An 18,273-nucleotide genomic window follows, 5' to 3' on the forward strand; every position below is an offset into this window, starting at 1 on the left:
TCCTTTGCCTTGGGTCAGCTTGAGACTGTTCTTACATGTTTTCCCATCACCACCTGCTCTTTTCCCCCTGCTCTCAAAGAAGGAGTGAAATCTTCCCACAGCACCCATCACCCCAGGGGCTCTTTGTTCCACAGTGGTGGCCTGGGGCTGTCAGTCTATTCCGCCTGACAGCACTCACAGAGTTGAAACTCAACTGGGCTGCCATGTATGTCTGTGTTTTCACAGGCAGAGACATCAGGTAGATGTATTAAACTCAGGCAAACACACATCTATGCCCATGCACTCCTGATTCTGAATTTTGGAGTGGGAACCATGAATCAGGTGTAGAGGTCCCTGAGAACACAGGGTGACAGCAAAAGCCCCAAAGAGTATAAATGGAAAGTATAAAAGGTGAATTACATGTCAGTAAAAAGAAACAACCTTGAACACTAGGTAGAAACTGCCTCCAGGTACAGTGAAGAGAGTAAAGTATAATATGCAACATAAGTGAAATATCCTTTATATGACAAAAGAGATAACAACAAGGTGTGTATATGTATCCCACCTATGGATGTCATTCCTGATAAACTCTGTTACTAAAAAAATCCAGTCACACCGCTATCGGTGAGAAAGAACACTGATTTTTCCTTTTCTACTCATCAGTTTTGATTATTGCAGGCTTGAGAATTTGTAAAGTACATTTTTTACCTTATAACTAATTTAAATAAATTAGAAATTTAAAGTGAAATATGTGTGTTTGTGTCTGTTTTTTGCTCTGAACTTCTCCCACAAAAAGGTGATTGATACTGCATCATAAAACCAGAAAAATACTCATGCAGAAATGAGGTGTATGTAATACCTTCTGTATGCGAAGAGAAAACATTTTAGAGTGGATTGATTTAGGGATGAGAACTTGTAACCTGTGAAAGGGAGGATGTTATAAAAAGAAGACTGGGACAAGTAGAGGTTAGTGAAGCTGACAGATACATTACTAGGGTAAATTTTAGCCTGGAAAACAGAATACCTAAGACAGAACAAAATCTTCAGAAGACTTGAGTGAAAAAAGTGTTAATGTTTTGAACACTGTTGAAACAGAACAGGTCTTAAAACATGGCAAGACTATACGAAAGTATGATCACAGCTGCTTATCATCTGTTTTTATACAAAGTGCTTAAAAGTAAACTAGTGCTGCTTGCATCACTTACCATGAACTCTTATCAAGTCGCTCTGTAAAACTTTACTGTGTCAACTTCACTGCAAAACCTGGATTGTTGAAAAAAGTAAACCTGTCTGAAGGATTTTGTTTTGTTTCAAAAGAAAACTAGTGAACTGAAGGACATCTAAAGGCAATGACATCTCTCAAGGGTTTATTATGAAGCCATTAGACATATTATACCACGAAATATGACAACTGCCTAAATCAGCAAACTCTACCAATTGATGATACTCTGATATACTCTGTGGAAAAACATATTGTGAGTTCAGTTCTTGGGGATAAAATAGCAAGATCATATCTAACAAAATGGCATCAATAACACCTGAATTCAAGGTTTCTTACACAGAGGAAGAACTTTCAGAAGATAAAAGCTTTTTTTCTCTGCAGTTATGTAACGCTAGATACAACTCATTTCTCTCAACTTCTTGAATTGAAAAAAAAATCAGTAAAGCAAGAGTTTTTGCTATGTGAGGCTATCTAGCAGACAAGTTCTTCGGGGTGTTCTTTTATTGTGAAATTATATGACTGTTATAACTGTTAAACTGTTATGACTGTTAAACTATAGGGAAAGTTTGCCTCACTGATTGCTGCTTCATTCAGAAGTAGATATTTTTACAAACAACTTAAATTTAAAGTTTTCTGGTGCTCTTGTACTTTTCAGGGCTTACGTACCGGTGTGATACTTTCATTCATAGCAGTGAGCTGAATAGAAGTTTAGGAGTTACAAGAATTACATCTTTTTAATAATTCTCACAATGATAAAGTACTTGTAAAGGGGTTTTAGCCTGTATTTATAAATGTGAAAAAGAGGAAAGAGAACTACTTAGTATTTCCCAACATTAGACTGTTATTTTAATAGCCTACTGCTAACACCTAAAGCTGCTGTACTAAATTTTCCATCTTACTATACAGATTTTGGAAAAGTGTTGGTAGTGAAAATGATCTCCTAGATCCCTTTTTCATGAAGAGGTTGCTCAGCCAGATAGATTTGAAATGGGAAGAGGTGATAAGATGTCCATGCATTGGAGGTGTTTAGTTCAAATTCAAAAAACAGTAGCTCAGCAAATTTTGATTGGGGAAGAAAGCTGGTTACATCCTAATTTTGTACTAAGATGTAAGTACCTGCCTTTCCGTACAAAATACTTGCAGCTTGCTTTTCAAAATAGTTTCAGAAACAAGCTTTATCGTTACCTAGATTGTTTTGATATCAAGAAGATATATTCAAGAATATATTGATATTGTTTTAAGAAATATATTAAAATCAAACATATTCCATCCTTTAACCCGTTTCTTCCTGGTTTCATAAACATATTTGACACCAAGAATAAAATGAAAAAAAAAATGAAAAATTATGATGAGAACAAGATGGACAATCCTTTTAATAGAGAAGAACAGTGCATTGTATTACTCAGATGAATCATCATACTTGAGAAAAGAAAAAAAATATCGCTAAACAAATTCAGCTATGTAAGAAACTAGTAACTATGAGAAATTCTGTGAAACATTCAAAAAGATGGAGCGTCAGTTCTTCCAGTGCTTTTTATAAGCACCTAAATGTTGGTTTAGGGTAGGAAATAGCTAAAATGAAGATATGTTTAAATTTAAATTAATTTATATTGTAGTAGTGTACGTAATCCATCTGAGGATGTTGATGCAATTGTTCATGAGATAAAACCAGTCTGACATCATGGTTTAGTGTGAAATATACAACATCCTAAAACTTTGATACTGTAAAGCCAAGAGACAAATGAAAGAACTCAGAAATTTATAACATTCAGAGATATTCATCATAGCACAGTGTTAGAGTTCTGGGTAATGGAAGAGGCAGTTGTGTGATGTTACTATGCATATCAGATATAAAGTCTAACTTAAGGACAAGGATGGAAGGATTATATTGATTCTTCTACTGCTGAATGAAAAGATACTACATTAAATTTACACAAATAAAAAAGGTGGATAATACAAACTAGATTTCCCACTGTTCTGGGAAGAACTTGAAAGAGCAGCAAGATAAAAAAAAAAAAAAAAGGTCACAAAGGATGAGGAAAAGGCTGAGGTACTTAATGCCTTCTTTGCCTCAGTCTTTAATAGTCAGACCAGTTATCCTCAAGGTAATCAGCCTCCTGAGCTGGAAGACAGGGATGAAGAACAGAATAAACCGCCCATAATCCAGGAGGAAGCAGTTAATGACCTTCTACGCCACCTGGACACTCACAAGTCTATGGGGCCAGATGGGGTCCACCCAAGAACACTGAGGGAGCTGGCAGAGGAACTTGCCAAACCACTCACCATCATTTATCAGCAGTCCTGGTTAACAGGGGAGGTCCCAGATGACTGGAGGCTTGCCAATGTGATGCCCATCTACAAGAAGGGCTGGAAGGAGGATCCAGGGAACTACAGACCTGTCAGCCTGACCTCGGTACCAGGGAAGGTTATGGAGTGGTTCATCTTCAGGGTGCTCACATGGCATGTGCAGGACAACCAGGGACTCAGGCCCAGCCAGCATGGGTTCATGAAGGGCAGGTCCTGCTTGACCAACTTGATCTCCTTCTATGACCAGGTGACTTGCCTAGTTGATGAGGGGAAGGCTGTGGATGTCATCTACCTAGACTTTACTAAAGTCTTTGACACCATTTCCCACAGCATTCTCCTAGAGAAGCTGGCACCTTATGGCTTAGACAGGTGCACCCTTAGCTGGGTTAAAAGCTGGCTGGCTGGCTGAGCACAGAGAGTGGTGGTCAATGGAGTTAAATCCAGCTGGTGGCCGGTCACAAATGGTGTCCCTCAGGGCTCAGTATTGGGGCTGGTCTTGTTTAACATCTTTATCAATGATCTGGATGAGGGCATCGAGTGCACCTTCAGTAAGTTTGCAAATGACATTAAATTGGGTGAGAGTGTTGACCCGCTCGAGGGTGGCAAGGTTTTGCAGAGGGATCTGGATGGGCTGAAGTCAATTGGATGAGGTTCAACAAGGCCAAGTGCTGGGTCCTGCACATGGGTCACAACAACCCCATGCAGCGCTACAGGCTTGGGGATGAGTGGCTGGGAAGCTGCCCAGTGGAAAAGGACCTGGGGGTGCTGGTTGACAGCCGGCTGAACATGAGCCAGCCATGTGCCCAGGTGGCCAAGAAGGCCAACAGCATCCTGGCCTGTATCAGAAACAGTGTGGCCAGCAGGAGTAGGGAAGTGATCGTGCCCCTGTAGTCGGCACTGATGAGGCTGCACCTTGAATACTGTGTGCAGTTTTGGGCCCCTCTCTCCAAGAAAGACATTGAGGTGCTGGAGCATGTCCAGAGAAGGGCAATGAAACTGGTGAAGTGTCTGGAGAACAGGTCTTATGAGGAGCGGCTGAGGGAACTGGGGTTGTTTAGCCTGGAGAAAAGGAGGCTGAGGGGAGACCTTATCACTCTCTACAACTACCTGAAAGGTAGCATTCGACAGGATGAGAAAAAATGGCCTCAAGTTGTGCCAGAGGAGGTTTAGGTTGAAAATTAGTAAAAATTTCTTTACTGAAAGAGTTGTGAAGCATTGGACCAGGCTGCCCAGGGAAGTGATTGAGTCACCATCCGAGGAGGTATTTAAGACGGCACTTAGGGACTTTTCCAAGCTTCTGTAGCTCTAAATCCTCCTCTAACCCCAGGATGTAGCACAGCACATACAAATTACAAAATTAAATCTTCTTCAGGAAAGCTTACTTGATTGAGATACAAGAACACAGTTTGAAAGAGACGCAAGAATAGCTTTAAGAAAGGGAAAAAACTTTTTTTTTTGTTGAAGATAGTTAGATTTAGTGGCAGTCATGATGAAAAAAATACATGAGCAACAAGCAGCGTGAGGAAAGGCATAAAAAGAGAAAACTACCATATCTCAGCAGCTCTCTTTAAACTTCAGAAGACTGGTCTTCATTAAATCTTGAAACATAAAATAAAGCTTCTGAAACTGAGGCAAAGTAGACTGCTTTCACCAAGTCAGTTTATTCAACCAAATCTATGAACAGGAACTTTAGTGTTTTTCTTTTAATCTCGTTAGAGAAAATTATAATTCTAATTTTAAAAAGAATGAAGAAACAGACTTAGTAAGACTAAAGAGCATTGATTTTTTTTTTTTTAAATTTATTTGACAAAAAGGTCACTCACTCCTGAATTCTTCTCACTTCAGTATTTTTCCACCTACAATGTCTAAAGAAAGCTATGAACTTTGCTGTCGAAATGCTGCTCCTTATAAGAGGTAGCATCTTTATCTGATATTATGCTTCTGTGCCTTAGAAAAGGAAATCTTTATGAGACTAGTCTACTTCTGTTAATTTAGGTTTCATTTCTCGCAGTTGACTGTATGGTGCAGATTTACTTGAATTACTTTCTTATTGTTGTTTTCTGCTGTGTTACCTTGGTTAATACACACATGTATGTCATGTCAATGAGTTCTCAGTTCTCGGCTGTCCATGTAATAGCAGGACAGAAGAGCTGCATTATTATTAGTTTTGCATAAAAGGAACAATAATTCCTACAGAAGAACAGTGTGTTTCTTCTCATTGCCAGTTTTGTAATGAAGGCTAAGCTAACCTACAGAGTATGAAGAATTAAAAAAAAAAAAAAAAGAGAAGAAAAATGGACAGTAATGGGGAAAGAATAAAAGAGATGAGCATGCCTGTATGTGTGTAAACATACATGTACAAAAAGGTTAAACTGAACTCCGACTAATGTATAAGGTTCACAAGTGCTTAGTTGTTCTTGTAATGGTGCTTAAGCAATGAGATTTTGAGCAAACTTTGCAAAAGGGAATGTAGACTATCATAACATTGTTATCCTATACCTCTTGTCCTAAACTGTATGTTTTTATTATACCTATGGTATCATCTCTCTTCCTCAGATAAATAAATATTCAGTGACACTGCATCCTGCTTTATTAATATTAGCATAAATAGTGAACTGTCACACATGCTTATGGGGAGAAGTGCTCTGCAGGTGCTGGAACCACTTGTGCTACGCGAAGACTGTGGTCCAGTATATGCATCAGAACAGGACTGTATTACATTTCATATTTCAAACTGATTTTGAACAATGGTTAATTGTGAGATTAAGCAAACTAAAACCAATATCTTGAATGGGAGAGTAAAGTAGTTAAAATTCTGATAAAAGCAGTTAAAGTTCCCATAAGAAAAGTAAAAGCCACAGATCGTTTTGCATTGCCAAACAGACAAGAACTTAATCCTTTTTTTGACAATAACTAATTCTGAAATACTTCGTGAAACCTACTTCTGTAGGTTTCAGTTATTTCAAGTAAAGGAATCTTAAGAATGAAGCTGTACTGAAAAGCACTGCGTGCCATGTAAATATGAAGCACAGAATTTGTATACTTTGAAACAAGAGAGAGCAGAAAGAAGTGAAAACTATAGAACCAATTGAATTAAAGCTGAAAAATGTGTCATACAAATTCTGGAGTGATAGCAATCTCTGATTTAAGAAGTAATTACTGCTTAGTTTATAATGGAAAAAAAAACACCACCAACAAAACCAAAAATAAAAACCCCAACAAAATATAAAATGGGAAAGGAGTGTGAGAAGTAGTTTAGCTCTTGACAAGCTCTTTACTGACAAATGGTCTAATATATTTTTACACAGCAACAGTCATAACAAGTTAAGCTAAAAATTGCATTTTCCTCAGTATACTATAGTTCAAGCAGTGGGCAACAATGGATGCCTATGGAAGAGTACATGAACACAGAAACCATATGGTAATGCTCACACAGAGTGCTCTCCCAGCCTTCAACAGCTTGAGGCTTTCTGAGTCAGAAATGGCATTCTTATAGTGAGCCTCAGTGGATTTTCTGGATCAATTTGTCTCCTTTTGAATCCAAGCAAAAGTTAGTGTTCACAACATCCTAGAGAACACCACATCTTATGTTGTTATTCAAGAAAAACTACTGGCTTTGGTGGGGGATTTTTGGTTGTTTTTTCTTTGGGGGTTTTTCATTTTCCAACTACCAGGTCAATCTTCTGCTAAAAGAGAATACAATTAATCGATCCTCATTTTCTTTCAATTTGCCAAATTTCTCTCAATTTTTGAGATCTCTACATAATCTTACTTCGATTATTTCTTTCAGGCTTAGTTTAGTAGCCTGTTTTGTCATGTTTCATACAGAAACCTTTCCAACATTTGATCATCCTTGTCACTCTCTCATGAGTGATTTCCAGGCTTAGCCTTTTGAGATGACAGAACCAAAGCTACACTCAGCATTCAAGACAGAGATACAGCTTGATTTTGTATATTTTTTTCTCATTTTTATTCTCTTTTCCTTCCCTAAAATTCTATCCATAATGAAGACAACATTTTAAACTAGTGAAAAATAGTAGAAGAATACTGTTAAAAGGTTTTGGAAACCGTGGAAAGAACCAAAGATGTACAATGGAGTTAAACCCCATAATTTTCACATAATCGTAGTCTGATCTAGCAACCAGTATCAGCAGCCAAAACCCAACAGATGTAGTTTTCAAGTTTTTCGATGTTAATATCACTAATTGTAAAGGCTCCTTTATTTACAAGGGAATAAAAAATTAAGTCGTCTAAAGACAGCTCTGAGGAGAGTACAGTCTTCTAAAATAGTCCCAAAAGGTACTAATGGTAAAAGATTGTCGTTTGTGCATAACAACTCAATTTTTGTTACATACTACATCCAAGATGGTAATGGACCACAACTGAGTAGATGGCATCATAAAATAGTTCCTGTACAATTCAGAAATACAGTCTGGGATTCATCTTGCCAAATGTAATGGTCTACGTAGTAGGTATTTTCGTCTGAGCAAGTCTCCATACATTTCATCTATACTTTTTTTCCTGAATTACACCTGGGATAGAATACTGGATGGTGAGGTAATTTGTGCAAAATTATCCTCAGGAGCAGATTAGCCTTCTCCATAGCCATTGCTTTCTAGCATAACAGTCTTCTGCTGGATCTAAGATGCATCCTTGCAAGCATGAGACACAAACACTATTTATAATGTTGTTTTCAGTTGAAAGAGCCTGAAATAATAGGATGAAATTTCACAGCCCACCAAAAAAAACTTTATGACCTCATACTGTGAGGCTGCATGAAACTGTGGGCATTTGACAGCCAGTGATCCTCCTAGACAGTGTTGAAGCACGATGTTGGATGGAGACATCCATTGTTGGTATGCATCCATAGTGTCTGCCTGAAGCCAGATGAAAAAATGCCTGGGTCTCTTCCTAGGGGAATTATTTAATTATCTTCAGAAGGAAACCTGGGAGTAAATTAGTCTGGCCCAGATTGAAGTGAAACAGAAATGAGGAGTAAGACAGATTTATAAAATAAGGCATTGTTAATGGAAAGGGATAGAAATTTAGATAAGTTCCTATTATCAGATAATATGCTAATGTATTCCCTAAAGTGTCAGATGAATTGTTCCCTAGAAGTGGCTATTTGCTTCCTTAGCTGTGCTTTGAGTCTAAGGTGAGTAGCTCAACTTTAATGTCTAACACCAAGCAAACTCAATCCCTTTTGTTATTTTTACTCCCTGAACACTTTCCTAAGCAATAAATTGGTGATAGAGACATTACATTATGTCCTGAAAACAGGACATTGATATCAGAATTTCTTACATGTGTACTACTTTTAAATGCAAGACCAATACCAATAACCTCTACCTTATAATCTTTCAACATTATTGATTTTACTCACACTAGTTATTGCGGGTTTTGTAAGAAACACCAGAAAACTCTCATTATAATCCTGAATACTGGACACTAGCAGCAAACAGAAAATGACAGTCTGTCTCTTAATGGGAAGTAATGATCACATCCAGTTCTGCCACCACAAATGCCTAATTTGAATTCAAATAATTTTTTCAGCTCAACTAAATGCATATCCTGAAGGGAATCATAGCATTTCCTTTAAACCCCAGGAGGAAGTGAGTTAAGAAAGGCATTAATATAGCCTTTTTGCCAGCAAAGCTCACAGACATGCAAAAATCACAGCAGGCTAAGTCTGAGCCCAAGCATTCATCGCTATCAGAATTGATGGGATTACTGCCACCTGCACATTACAAGCTGGAAGGATAACTGCAAGACCACATGATAGCAGACAGTGTCTCAGGCAAAAAGGAACATTTTTAGTAATTTTGTTAGAAGTATTTATAGCTCTTTATTATATCAGAATTGATTGCCTAAGTATTATTTCTGTTGTAATTGGTTGAAGAAGCTACACATTTAGCAGCATCTAAGAATAACCTGAAACGGGCTGTTTTGCATAGTGAGGTATGATATGAGCAATCAAAAATGAGTGAAGAGGACCTTTGTCAACTCCCACACTCTGAGTGATTACTGAATAATTGAATTATTACAGTGAGAATAACGAGCTGAAAGTACAGAAGGAAAACAGGTTTTGACTCTTCAGATCAAATTTTATCGCTTCCCATACTCACTGAGGAAGATCTAATTAAAAAAACACATTCGGGAACACAATTTTGCTCACAAAAATTTAGTGAGTAATCAAGACAAAATTGATTTTCTCTCTCACCTCCCCCACTTTCTTCTTCTCCCTACCAAAAACCATTCTTGATGATTCTTCAGCATTTGAGATAAATTTATGAAAGGTTGCCCCGTGGAAAACAGTGACAACCGTGTGGTTCTTCCACATTCATGTATCTGTTACAATATTTAATTTGTCCATTGATCTCCATGCTTAATTAGTATTCCTTGGGAAACCACATGGGTAATGAGATTTTGTTACTGACTTTTAACTTTAGATGCAACTTTTCCAATAACTGTCTGTACCTTATTAAATAGATATTTAACTGAACAACACGTATGTATGTAAGGACTCAACTAAAAATAATTATAGGATATAATTTTGTCAACATAGGCACACCAGTGTAAAGAATGTAAGAAGGTAAAGGTGAGAGATATTATTATCTTTTTAAAAAAAAAAAAAAAATGAATGAAAAGAAAAATAAAAAACATGGCCAAAAAGAAGCAGTTGGATCAAGGTAATAATCCAAAAAAAAGAATGGCTTGAACAAGATGTTTCAAATATACCTGGGCTCTGATTGCCAGCAGTCAAGGGTTAATGCTGAAACCTTGCACTGTATAGTCTTACAGTGGCCAAATCTATGTAAATTTACCCAAGCCCAGCTAGAAAGCTACATTCTCATAATAAATTGAAAGTCAGTTTTGTTGAAATTTTACCATTTTGACCTCTTGTTGAAAAGCAGCTGTTTACTCAGAGTTCCTGATTAGATTTTCTGTTTCCTAAATATCTGAGTTGAGGTTCTCAGGACGTGACGTATTTCTTATCTCATGGTATATTAATAAATACATTGTTACATTCCAGTTTATGATATCTTTCAAATTTATGAGGTTGTTTTGTTTTGTTTTGTTTTAGTTTAAAACATGAATTTTCTTTTTATTACCAGGCCAACTGTATTGTCTTACCAAGATCTTGCAAAAGCTTTGAAAGGCTATTAATTTATACTGTTTTTCACACTGATCATGCAAGCTAATGTTATAATTGCGTAACTGCTCAGTGATTGTTGAATTTATACTGTATTTGTTTAAGATACACAGCTAATGAAAAATTATTCTGAAAATTACCTCTGTGTACATTATTATAAGGATATATTTTTCATGTTCTTGTCTGTCTGTTGCAGCTGTATTAAATTGTAGGTCTAAGTCATTTTCGTTCTTCTTTTTCCACTAAGTGAATCTATTATTCTCCTTAAATTGAAAAAAAAAAACAAAACAACCCAATGACTGGTACAGAACCCCTGACTGACTTTGATCACACATACTTAAAAAAATGGTTCTTTCCTTCCCCTTTAAGCAATAACAAAATCAATTATCAGCAAATGTTACTTTTATCTCAATCAAATCTATAATGATTAATTGTTCTTGTTCTACAATTAAGAGAAGAAGAACAGAAATGATAAGCAGTCCTCTCAGTGATGTCAAAGGAACGATTCAATTCAGTTGAACAGGGCTATTTTATCAGGCTAACTGGTTGCTTTCTGTGAAGTTATTTGTACTGGGAACAAGTCAGAAACAGTGAAACGACTGAATAAATTTAAAATAGAGAAAATTTAGAAGATATTTTAAGGTAAATTAAAGTCCTAAACTTAAGACTTTCAGATGGTAAAGAAACAACTCTCAGATAACTCTTGGTTCATTACCACCATCCCTGGTGTCAGTCAAGACCTATTAGGGCAACATAATTAAAACAGATTCTTTAACAATCTTTTTACAACAAGCTGCTAATTTACATAGCCATATGATACAAAAAAACATCTCAGTGTATTAACAATTTCTATCCTTAGATGTACACATTGCTTCCTGAGAAAGGGAGAAGAAAATTTTTCTCCAGTAGGTTAATATTTTGCTAAGAGCTTAATCGAAGTAAAAGAGAAGATGTTATATGCCAGGGTAGCAGCAATTCCAAAGAAGTAAAATTCAATAATGCGGGGGAAGAATATTGGAAATGTTTGCTGAGTAAATTAATAAATCATAGCAATTCCTGAATTACTCAGGGAGGAGGTCAAGGCATAGGAGAGAATACAAACTGGGGACACCAAGAACGGAACCAGAGTGTAGAAGTCATCCTAACATCCCCTAAAGGATGCATTTCCTTTAATTGCAACCCAGACACCTAAGGCATGCAAAAGGAGACCAAATCATCCAGGGTAAGAGTTGCCTACACCCTGTGAGATGAATGTATAAAGGAGTTTGTAAGAGAGGCACTTTATCATATAGTTTCCTTTTCTGTCAGTTGTGTCCACTGCCAATGACCAAATATTCATAAATGGGGTTGTGAAGCATGCTTCCTCCACGGAAAGATATTTCCAGGATGTCTGGAAAGCACAGGATTCTTCTTGCCTAAATGCATGGGCTAGTAGGAGAAATCTCTCAAGTAAATAGCACAACCCATAATAAGTAGTTTTAATGGTTAATGGTAAAATAACATTTAATGGTCTGGAATTTCTGAGGCTTTAGCTTCCAGCATTTTTTAATGCTTTTGTCTGAAACATTAAAGGGCTCTGTAGTATCAGATATTTTTCTACTGCTGCAGGCGGTTTTAGACCATGATCAAGCACTGTTTAATTTTGAAGGAGTTAAAACAACTCAGCCCTTGAAGTCTCACTACATGAAAAGAGCTTTCTAAATCTTACATAATTTTCTCATCTGGATATTCCAGTTTTTCCTTCTTCCCCGTTTAAAAAAGTGGAACATATGCATATCATAGCCACATAGCTCATTTCACTTCCTACTATGTAGTTAATATATACTTGTAAATAAACCTATAAAGAGCCCATTCAATGCTACTGTTTTGACACTATGTACTGGATGAGAGGGAAACTTATTCTCTGCTGTAAAGTTAGCAGCCAAACATGTAATATGACTTCTCTGAATCCTTAATATACAGACTTTTTTTTTTTTTTTTTTTTCCCTGGAAATATGCTCTTGAAAATGCAATGCTTGACTTTATGCAACTTTCCAAGTGAAGCGGATAATATTTCACAATAAAACACAATAATCGATATTTTTTATTTTAATGCTTGATCTTAAGATAAAATGTATTCCTCAATGATAAGCGAGTGATAGTCTTATCTCTTTAAAATAAACACAGTGCTTCTGTTTTCATCCAAATCGTATATCACACCTCACACCTTCAAACTAACTTTATTGGAAATAAACACAGGATCCCACTTGAAAAAATGCCATTAACCAGTTAATTTCTACTTAAGTCATATTTGGAAACTTGTCTATGTTATTCTATTCAATGTGTGCTGTACCAATGGCTAAGTATTTTGGACAAATTTAACACTCATAACAAGTATGCTAAATATATTGTAAATTATTTGAAAAGAGTAAAATACATACTTTATTTCATAAGAATATTTTGCTTATCTTCTTTTTTTTAAACTCTTTTTGATCTATGATGCATCTAGGAACTGAATAACTATATCTGTGTAGTTGTAACCAATATTTCAGTGTCTCATTTATCACTTCTTTAAACTCTTTTTGGTGCTTCACTCTTTTTCCTTAACCCAAATCTATCTGCATTGTTAACAGCAAATTTGCTTTGCTTAAGGATGCATTTTATTGAACATCTTAACACTGTCAGTACACCGGCTTCCTTCTCGCTTAGCAGGCTGGCCTATTCCATCCAGTTAACAGCACTGCTGTTGATGCAACAGCCTGTGGCTGAATGTAATCGAATAGTGTGGTGTGCCCCACCTGACCTGCACAGCTAAAATCCCATTATTAAAAGTGCAAGGGCTAAACATCTCTGACATCTAAGTATCAACTGAATTGGTTCCAAAGGAAAACAGCTTTAAAAACACATTTAAGAATTTCATTCCAATGGATGGTTTCAGTTCCTGAGTGAAACCAGAGCAGAGGCAGGGGATGAAGAGGGCATCCTGATCAAATGAGCACAGAAGAGAGGTATTAAGTACACTATAGAAACGTCACTGCTGAAGTTGTACTCTTTACAAAGCAGTCTTGCAATTGGACTGAAAGCTGACTCATCAGAACTTAAAGTTTTGCACCATGTGTTTCCTCCCACATGAAAAGAACGTTCAAAATTAAAAATAAAGTAGTGTAGACTCTGTTTTTCCTTAACATCTGAAAAACTTTTTAAAATGCTGATGATGAAGCAAACAGATATGTGAGAAAATTCAGAATTGTAGGAGATTTTTTTCACTTATCCCCTTGGAAAGAGCAAAAATGTAATTCTTGATTAAGTAATAATTCTCCAGGTTTGTAGAATATCTACCTACAGAATCAGTCAGAAATATTACGAAAAGTAGTGACTTTCCAAAGTTAAAGAAATTGAAGAGCCTAATTTTTTTACTGTTATTGCTTAAAACCACTCCTGCAAGCCACTTTGACTTTTAGATTATTTCTGTCATGACTCCAGCATTTTCCGTGTCACTGTGCAGACTTATTCTGAGATCCTTAATTTTCCCCGGGAACTGAATGAGAACACTAATCTCCTCATTCAGTTCAAAATTCCACTCCAAGACAGCTAAAAACTAGTAATGCGGCCCCCGATATAGGTGAATTCTGTCTGTATACAATGTAGGATGGATGTGGACCTGATTTTGATAACCATAGTGGTGCAGTACTGTGGCTGATCTAATAAGCACTGCTGAGAGTCTGTGAGTAAAAATGTATTAAAACTGTGTCCATAACAAAACCCATTGCAAGGGAAACTGGCGTTGTCAAAAGTCTTAGGAATCTTTTTAATCACATTTTTCTCTACAACCCTGTTAACACATGAATGAATGGCAAAATAGGTGTAGTTTTGTCATGTAGATGTAATTTCAAAGCTAACAAGTGAAGCCTTGCATTGATGCCCAACCAGGTTTAATGTGGCAGAAATACATTCAAGAACATGAAAAGCAATAATAATTCTATGGTTTGGTCACAGAAGTTCTTTTCTCTGACATTTCTTTAAGAATATGTTAAGCAGTATTTAAAAAAAAAACGAGGAAAACCTCAATGCTGACTCTTGTTAACACTCATAAAAAAACCTCAATGCTGACTCTTGTTAACAGTCATAAAAAGGAAGGCCAGACATGGTACATGAATTGTTAGAACTCAGAATTGGTTGCAAACTTCAAATCCAGTAACTCAAAGTTGAACTTTACGTTATAAACATGAATTACAGTACATGAAAGAAAATTAAGGAGAGTAGAAAGAGCTGGGAAAACATTAGGAACAGAATTATGACTGTCTTACATTTCAGTTCATATTTGCATGAACACACAAGGGTTTAAAAAAGTTAATCAAAGGTTATATATATTCCTCTTTACTCTCAAGTTTAAAATATATCCTTTTTTTGCTCAATAAATAGACACATTTGGAACAAGTTTTTTCTCATGCAAACAGATGAAAATTAGTGTCTTACATGTAGTTACTGTGATGTAAGCAATATGTAGTTGTAACACTGTGAATTTGCATCTGTATCTCTGCAAACTTTACACTTTACCATATGCTACTTACTGTGTACACCTGCATGTAGGCATGTATATTAATATAAACATGCTTTGAATCTTTCCAAAAACACAAGAGGGAACAAACCTTATTTGTAGCTATCAATTAAAATATACTTTTTGTTTCCCTTACTAGAGACCTCTAAGTGCACTAAGGTTTCTGAAGTGAAATCACACAACTGACAAGAAATTGGAAGAGGAATATCTGCAAGTTTTCTACCACACAGTGAATTTCCAGTGTAATTAGATTTTTATGGACATGTTATCCAATAACAAGATCCTGCACTTTAACTGAACTCCTAGGACTGTGTTCATGCAATCACTTTCAGAGGCTGCTTGCAAGCATTCACTAGTTCATATATATGGGATGACGCCTCAGAGGTGCAAAAATTCTGTGTAAAAAAAAAAGGCTTTATTTTTTGCACCACATTGCTGAGGGATGTCAGAAAATAATCTGTTCTTATTGGACAAAAGAATGACTATCACCTTTGGAGAGACAGTAATCACAAATGTGACTTTAATGAGGGCTACCCAGGTAATTACAGTCACAGAATAAATCACTAATCTACTGCATCAAAAATTATGCACATACAGAATATCCCAGTGTTTCCTGCTGAATTCCGGGAATGTGGAATATCTACTTGGACAGCGGCTACTGATGTGTATGGTCATAGCTTACCCTTGTCCTGGTTTTGGCTGGAATAAAGTTAATGTTCTTCCTAGTAGCTGGTAGAGTGCTGTTTTGGATTTAGGATGACAATAATGTTGATAACGTGCTGATGTATTTGTTGCTGAGCAGTGCCTACACTAAGTTAAGGACTCTTCAGCTTCTCATATTGCCCTGCCAGTGGAGGCTGGCAGTGCATAAGAAGCTGGGAGGGGACACAGCACAGACAGCTGACCCAAATGAGCCAAAGGGCTATTCCGTACCATATGTTATCACGCTCAATATATAAACTGAGGGGAGTTGGCCAGGGGACACTGTGGCTTGGGGACAGGGAGGACATTGGTCTGTGGATGGTAAGCAAGTGTATTGTTCATCACTTGTTTTGTACGTTCTATAATAAAATTATTATTGTTACTGTTATTTTTATTATTATTGTTAGATTTTAATTAATTAATAATTATTAAGTATAATTATGAACTATTGTTATTTTCCCTTCCTTTTCTGGCCTATTAATGTGTCTTTATCCCAACCCAAGAGGGTTGTTTGGTTTTTTCTTTCTGATTCTCTCCCCCATATCACTGAGGTGGGGAGTGAGCAAGTGGCTATGTGGTGCTTAATTGCCAGATGGGGTTAAACCACAACAACCCTTTGCAAAGAACTTGCAGCTATATAAACAAAAAAAGCCTTTGGTGTTGCATCTGTGTTGTATTGTCAGGAATAATTCAGACACATGTGTGTGAAGTTATACTAGATTACATGAAGCATGTAAGTTTAAGGAACTTGGTACTGTATGTGTTGTGGGAAGGACAGGTATGTTCTTCACAGAATTGTTAATGTTACCAAAAGCAGTAAAACCGATGAACCTTACTTTGGATGTTCCCTATCAGGCTATTAAAATGGATAACAAAGCAGCATCGCAAATTCTTACACAGTTTAGAAATGCTTTTCCTTCCTAGGTACTGTAATGACAAATCTCTGTAGGGTGTTTCTTTTTCTCCTAGCTTTTTTAAAATCTTCTTTGAAAGATGGCTTATGCTGCTTATGTGGTAAAATAATTTGCTACCTTCTAGATACCCTGAAGGTATATTTTGGAAAGCTAGGAACTTGTGAAAATACCTCAGTATTGCACATGTTTTAAGTCATTCCTCTTTAGGTATGAAAGTCCTTGATGTCAGTTCTTTAGTTAACTCTACCGATAAGTAAGTTTTAAAATTGAAAGAACATGTAACAATATGGAATAAAAATTAAAAAAGGCTAGTATATTCTATAGTTTAGAAAATTAAAACTAACAAGAAAGTTTCTTCCTACCTGCTTCAGTATCCTGGCTTTAATCTCTGGGATCTCATCTATTACTTCAAAGAACAGTTCTGTGTCTGGACTACAGGAAATAAATGTGTCATCAGAAACTAACATTCTCTGTATTTACTTACTTTCTTGTTAGAAAAATGTTTCTACTTTCTTCCTGCAAAAAGTAGTTGAAGTCACAGTCACCCTTGCTTCAAGAGCAGGAAAAGGCCTCTGTCCCTTCCTCTTTACTTTTTGAATAGTGTTTCTATTGTACGTCTTAATTACTCTTCTGTTAGCTTCAGGTGTTTGTCTCTGTTACAATCTTCTAAATATAAACAAGTAAAGTGTTCTGTGGCATATATATATGTATATAAAATAATGTCACGTGCAAACAGCAGGAACAAGCACAATCTGTTCAATAAATTCCTGACAATGCTACCTGAAGACGGTGTGCACTGAGACACTTTAAAGAGTTTTGAATAGCTATATGTACCTTTGGTTTAATTATCACCGTTATCTTTGTAAACTTCAGTGATTGTCTTCTTAGAGGGCAGACTAAGAAGTCTAGTGACACAAGCTATCAAGTTTCTTTTCTCGATGTTCCTTGAAGAAATAAACCTTTCTAAAAGTTTGTCAACACTAAAAGGAAAGATCTTTCTCTAACTTCTCCTGTTCCTTTATACTCAGCCTTGTACACTCTGCAGCCATGGTCCTGATTGCAAGCCTACTAGTATGAAGAGACAAGCATTGTAGACAGTAACAAGCAGGAAATGCTTCAGCTATATTCTGGAATACAAATTATGATTATATTTGTTTGAGTCTGAGAGGTTCAAAAGTCATAGTCAAAACTGGCTAAATTAAACTTAGAGCTGAAATTCGTTACAGTTTTTACATCTAGGAGTATAAATTTGTTTTACCTACTCAAGTACATACTAAAGAACATGCCAATAGGAATTAAAAGTTTCAGATAATTGGGCAATATAAAGGCAGTGGTGTTTAAGCATTTTTTGTTCTGCAGTTTCCATTTGACCACTGTCTGTAACCTGGATTAAGACTCTCCTCTGGGCTTCTGGTTTCAGAATAGGTTCATTGATCTTCTTGGCCTCTCCTATCACTCA

Source organism: Leptosomus discolor, chromosome 1 (genome assembly GCF_034619465.1).
Source record: "Leptosomus discolor isolate bLepDis1 chromosome 1, bLepDis1.hap2, whole genome shotgun sequence".
Classification (NCBI taxonomy): Eukaryota; Metazoa; Chordata; class Aves; order Leptosomiformes; family Leptosomidae; genus Leptosomus; species Leptosomus discolor.